Raw genomic sequence first — 7,062 nt, 5'->3', positions numbered from 1 at the left:
ACAAAGCAGTTATAAGAATGCTGGCCATGCTATTTTTTATTGGGGGGCTAAGTAATTGAAGCCCTTGTAGCAATTTTTTTTATTATTTATTTAGCCCCCTTTATTTTCATGGATGAGCGTGGCCACCTGTAGAAATCTTAGTGAGCATTTAGGTCATTCCTAACCTAAGGGTAATCTAATCTCCAAATACATTATCAACCTAGAGAGTGTAGTAAAAGTAAGTAGACGCATCAAACAATTTCAATCACAACATGTAATGGAATCTCGAAAGCTCGGCATACAACCAAAAAGTAAATATTGGCCTAACCTAGATCTAAAGTTAGTTGTCCCAGCAAATCATCTAAAGTGTGTGTAGTTAGTCGTATGGTTGAGGTAGATTCTAAACTGGGTAGTTTGTTAAAGTTATCTAATGTTTGAGTCTGTTAAAGGCTGAAGAAGGAATTTTTTTAATTAAAGTTTAAATATTAATATGTTAAAGCTTAATTTGGATATATTTTAATAGTTAAATGATTGCTACCTTTGTTGCACACCGAAGCCATGAAGTTTGTTCCATCTTCTTTGGGGCTAAGCTAATAGCCTCGTAGGTCTGGGTTACCTAGTAGCAATCGGGGTTGATTAAATTGATTTAGTTGGTTAAACTTACAGAATTTTGGAATTTTAATGAATTATTGAATTTTTTTATATTTAATGGGATTACCTTAATATGTTAATTGAGGGGTTAAAATTTGACTTTTGAAATTAAAGTAGATTTTAAAGATTTAAGATTTTTAATAAATATTAGGGCTTATGATGAGTAGTTAGACTATTAACATGTTCAATTTGATATTTCTGATAGAGAGTTAAGGATTTTAAAATTTTGAGCATAGATTTTGATTAGAGTTTGATCGGATTGTTAACTTTTTGACTTTGACTAAATTTTGTAGGTTTGATATTTTTGTAAACTACTAGATTTTAATTCAAGTTAGGTGACTTTGCGTTTGGTTAAATTAGATTTTTTTGGAATTAATAATGATTTTTAGAAGATTAGGGATTTATTGAATTATTTTAATTAAAGGCCCTTTTTTGTGATTTGAGCCCAAATGGATTCCAAACTATTGAAAGCACCCCAAAGACTAGAAATGATCTAAGGAGGGATTATCAAGTGTTTGAGAATTTATTGGGATTTTAAACTATTATTAATTTAATTAAATAATAATTTTCTTAAATATTTAATTAAGATGAAATTAAGGGCTGGATAATTACGATATCATTTTTCCTTGATTAAGGTTTATGAATTGATTAATTAGAGTCCTAAAATGATTTTTTTGGATTTAATAATGATTTTAGGACTAAGTATTACCATAGAGAAGGTCTCACTTGACCAGACTGCCTATCTAGAGAGCTCAGGATCGAAGTATTACCATAGAGAAGGTCTCAAAGAATGAGCATCTGTATCAAGAAGCTTCAGGGGATAAAGGAGAGAATATCTCCTTCGGACATCGGGACTGAAGGATGGGCGGAGGTGGGGCTTCGAGCGGACCGTTAATGTACTTCACTCGAATGGATGGATGGGAGAGGGTTGGAGACTGGATAATGATAGAGGAAATTTGAGGGAGCTCTGGGAGTGATTTTAAAATCTTAGACGTGAATGCACATGTCTGAAATGAGCTGCCCTATTTAAATCACTCCCATGATCTCAGACTATCGGGATCAATCGGGTTGGCCATTGGATGGCCTTTAGGTTGTAGAAGACACCCTCCTAGAGGTCTATGAAGTTGAAGTTGACGTGCCCAGCCTTTGGAGGGCTTTGAGTAAGGCCTAAGGTGGGGGGACCACTAGAGTAAATTCTCTATTAGTTCTAATTATTGCTGACCAGGGTCTGGGTTAGGTTGATCTAGAAAGGTAGATGGGGATGTGTTGAGCTCAGATATGAGATCAATTAGACTTGGTGGAGTCCAATTTCATTGGATGGCTAGGGTTTACCCAAACCTCCTCGGTTTGGGTTGAATGGGCTCGACCTAGGTCAGGTCAGACCTTAGGTTCGATGTGGGACATGGGTCTACCTCTGATGCACCCAATGCAAGTGGAATTTGGGCTTGAGTTTCCCTGAGGTAGGAGATGGCTTGGGTGAATATGATTTTGACCACTTTGGGCTATCCTAGAGGTTGACCCAAGTCAATCCAAAGGCTGGGCTTTCTAGGTTAGGTGTGTTGGACCTAGGGCCACCTAGTAGAGGTGTTGGCTAGGTTCAATTAGACTTAGGGTAAGAGTTGGCTTAATCCTAAGTAATTTTGGCCACTTTGGGTTAGATTAATTCTTGAACCAAGTAGACCCAAAACTTGAATTGGCTAGGGAAGGTGCATTGGGTCAAGGAGGCCCAAGGCCACTATTGGTTGGGTTGAATTTGGCTAGGATTAAAAAATGGCTCAAGAGGAACCTCTCTTTGGACACTTGGGTCAAGCCAAATGGCTAAGCCAAGTAGGCCCAAGGCTTGGGTCTTCAAGAGGGATCACTTGGGGACCTAATGGGTCACCCCATGGGTCTAAATGGGATTTGAAAGGTCTTGGTCAAAGGATCATAATAAGTAGAGGTGTATGGGGAATTTGGTCAAACTTGGTTGACTTGGTCAACTATGTTGACATAAGGTCAAGAGTTGGGTCCATTGAGCTCAAATTGATCACATGAAGTCAATGGGGGTGGTCTCATGCTATGAGGAAGGCATTTGGTTTGAAATAGTCATTTGATCCCAAAGGGGACACCTTAGTCAACCATGCTTGACTTGGTCAACCAGGTCAAACCAAAGTGTGGGTTTGGGCCTAATGTATTCCTAGTGGTGTTTAGGGTCCACTGGGATGGGTTTTGAGGGTTGGGATAAAAAGGTTAGATTGAGCTTAGGGGAAAAGACCAAAATCCTCTTAAAGGGTATTTTGGTCAGTTTGACCCCTTAGCCAATTTTGGGTCAAATTAAATAAAAAAGATGTAGAGTATTGATCAATAGGTCCTAATGAAGGTCATCAAAGTATTTGGAAGGTTTGAAAAAGGTTGCAAGGCCAAAATCCATAGGATGGCAAACCCATTAGCATGGGTTATAAATAACAAATGGTTTTGCAGCCTTTAGGAAAATATTCGATTTGAGGGGATATGAATGTTGGATTGAGCTCAAATTTGGATGGCTGACCATAGAGACATGCCTAAACAAGATGAAATTGATAGGCCTCAATTCAGAGGTCATTAGGCTAGGTTTCATGAGGTTTGAAAGTTCCCCTGGAAAAGGTTTCATGACCTTAATCCTTGGCCATTAGATTTGGCTTGAAACCTTGGAATTGGATCGAGTTTTGGATTTAGATGATTAGCGATGGCTTATCCATACCACTAACAATTAAAGAGATGACTGTTAATGGGTGGATGAGATTTGGAAGTTGATTGAGTGTTGATTGATAATTGATTGAAGGTTGATTGGTGGTTTGTCCAAGAATTGGATTGGGAGCTAGGATTGAGTTTGATTGAGGTTGGTTTAGGTCTTATCTGGACCTATGTAAAAGAGAATAGAGACTTCCCAATCACTGGGTCACTAGAAAGAAACCCAAGTGGGTCTTATTGACTTCATACAAAAATGAGGTCATAATGGTTAGAAGTGATAACTAAGGACTTACTAAAATCCTATAAGATTAGTTATGAAACTTCGCCAATGAGTAGAGTAGCCACCAAGCCTTTCCTCAAAAGATTTCTACAAGTAAAATAAGTTTTTAATCAATGAATCATAAAGCACAAGGAAAATTCCTATTTACAAGCTTTCACTAAGCCTAGATAATTTAAAAGCCATAGGAGAAAATTACTTGAATGATCACATATTCTTGTTTGTATGTTTAAGCTATACAAGCATTTTCGTGTGGTTATCAGGGAAATGCAAGCTAATATTAGTACCAAGTTTGTTTTGCCTTACTTAAAAAATATTTTATTCTTAATTTTTTAACATCGTAATTGGCTTTATCTTTTTTAGGTCCAACTTATAGCATTTGTGATATATTGATGGTGAACCACCACTACCACATGACCTAGAGACCGAAAGAATACTCTTTAGGAAAATCATTGATGATAAGTTGAACTGATAGGCAGTATAACTTATACTACCACTGCCACACAACCATGATTATTTTTATCCACTCCTCTGTTACAGTAGGCTAATACTTGTACAGCTTAAATCCTAACCATTGCTGCATAACAAAACTAGATATGACCGTTCTTATATCTCTTAGTTTCATTTATATTTTGTAAAGGGACAATGCAATGGCTAAGAAGAATCATCAAAATTTTCTACTTCTTTGTTCTGCTCTAACATTCAAAACTCGTCCTTTTTGTATCTCTGTTTTCCTCTTATTTTCTCTTGCATGAAGCTGTAGTTTAAGCAGGTTTCACATGGTCCCATTCTCTACAACCCAAGGATCCTTCATGCTACTCTCTAGCTTCCAAGAACTTGATTTTGTGTCAAGCTATGTCCATCGAATTTGATGCTTTACAAGCCCAAGGAACTTGGACACTTGTGTCTCCTTCATTTAATCAAAATGTTCTTGGTTGCAAGTGGATTTAAAAAACCAAATACAATGGAAATGGCTCTATTGCAAGACATAAAGCAAGATTAGTAGCCCAAGGCTTTAAAAAGGAATGTGGATTCGATTACTTAGGGACATTTAGTCCGGTGGCAAAAGTTTCCAACTATCTGTATTCTCCTTACTATTGCCGTGACTCACAATTAGAATATCCTACAATTAGATGTTTCTAATGCTTTCCTCATTGGATATCTTACCGACACGGTGTATATGTCTCAACCAATTGGGTTCGTTGATCCATTACATCTGGATCATGTTTGTCTTCTCAAAAATTCTATCTGTGGCTTGAAGCAATCATAAAGACAATGATTTGCTAAGTTTTCTACTCATTTGGTCAAGTTCGATTTTCAGCCTAGTTCAGCTGATCCCTCTCTCTTGCTTTACCAGCATGATTCCAAAAATTTATACATCTTAATATATGTGGATGACATCTTATTAACAAGAAATGATGAAGAGCTCATCCAAAACCTATTACGGGATCTTCACATACACTTCAGCCTAAAAGGTTTCAAGATCTACGAACCATGCTTACACTCTTTGATACGAGTGACATCTTGCAGGGGAGTGATTGTCACGACCCAACCCGACCGGGACGGGTCCCGCTGGCATCGGGTCGTGGTGCCAGAACTTCAGACTGACTGAACTGATTCCAGGATCTGGCTTTGGAATTTGTTTCAGAACTTTCTTCCAAATATACAGACAAAAATAGACGCACACAGAGCTACTATGAACATCAAATGCAGCGGAATAGATCATCTATCTTTTTCTTCCTAAAAAGAATCATATACAAATACAGCTCATGGCTTTCAGATAGAAAGAAAAGCAAAACAGAAAAGCCATGACTGTACAAAAATGAAAAGTACAAAATACCTATACTGGATAAGACTCTGAACTCCTAGTCCAAGACTTCCTTCCCTTTCCTAGAACCTGGAAACATGCAGAAAATAAGGATGAGCTACACAGCTCAGCAAGACATCAAACCTCCAATAAAAATCCTCAGAATCCACATCAAACACATCAGACAGAAATCCAAACAGAAATCAGATCAACAGAATCGTACCGAACAAATCAGAACAGAAATCATACAGATCGGATCAAATCAGAACAGAACTGACATACATCACATCAGAGCTGACAGAACGTACAGAAATAAAAAATCAGAAATCAGATTAAATCATATCAGATCAGAATTTATATCAGAACAGACAGAATTGTACGGAAATCAGAATAAAATCATATCAATTCAGAATATATCAACAGTCAGAACAGATTCCCTGACACTAAAAGAATCTCAACAGATTCTGGCCCCTTATGCCTCCCTTCCCAGACACTGACAGAATCTCTCGGATTCTAGCCCCTTATGCCTCCTTTTGTGCTCATGGCACCAGAACAGATGTGTTTATAGCACCAGAACAGAACTTATCATCGGATCCGGAACAGAACTTTTTTTTAGATTTCAGAGCTCATTTCAGATTTTCCCTGACACAGACAAGATCTCACAGGATCCTGACCCCTTATAACTCCCTTTTTATAGTACACAAACATAGCATGTCATTTCAGAACAAATCCGGACAATTTCAGAAATCGTACAAAAATCCGACGGCATAACGGCCGTATACGGAATTTATACAAAATTCCTAAAAATCAAACTTTACCAAATTATCACAGAATGTTCACAACAACATTGTAAGACTTTTATTCTACTGCCCATACAATATCAGACTTCATCAGAAATTACAGTCAAAATAAAACCTCGCCGAATAAAAAATACCCGGTCAAAAAACTACAGAAAATAATCAAAACGTGCACACTCGGCACCTCAGAAACATATCAAAAGTTACGCGGTAAAAACTGAACCAATCGGAAAAATCGGACGAAATTCACTAACGAAAATGAAATCCGGACAAAAAATTCGTTCAAACTTCACAGTTCTGAAAATTAAGAAAGGCGGAATGTGTCTTACCTTGCTTACACCAATTTCCTGAACTGTCACGAAGGACGAAAACGGCTCGGCGTCGCCTGAAAATCAACTTTTCCAATTTTGCCCTTGACCTTCTCTCTCCTCAAAATGATTTTAGATATTTATTTTGATTTTCTCTCTCTTCAAAATGAGCTAATTTCAGCTATATAACCTTCAGATCGGCCTGGCCAATCTCACGATCGTCCTGGACGATCTGACCAAAATCACATCGTCCTGGGACGATTTCGCAGGACGATCCAGGACAGGAAAATTTTCCTGTAACTTCTGTACAGAATCTGGAACAAAATTTGAACTGATCGTCCCAGGACGATCCTCGATCGGTCTGGACGATATGTACATAACTGCTGTTATAATCTCCCCAACTTCAAAAAAATGTCGTTCTCGACATTGTCCAATCAAAACCCAGTCAAAACAAATGCGGATACGACTTCCTCATGTCCGACTCTTTCTCCCAAGTCGCTTCCCGTGCAGTTCGGTGCTTCCACTGCACCTTAG

Source organism: Dendrobium catenatum, unplaced genomic scaffold, assembly GCF_001605985.2.
Source record: "Dendrobium catenatum unplaced genomic scaffold, ASM160598v2 fragScaff_scaffold_1220, whole genome shotgun sequence".
NCBI classification, from domain to species: Eukaryota; Viridiplantae; Streptophyta; class Magnoliopsida; order Asparagales; family Orchidaceae; genus Dendrobium; species Dendrobium catenatum.
The sequence above is the reverse complement of the archived record's forward strand: the minus strand, read 5'-3'. Positions refer to the sequence as shown.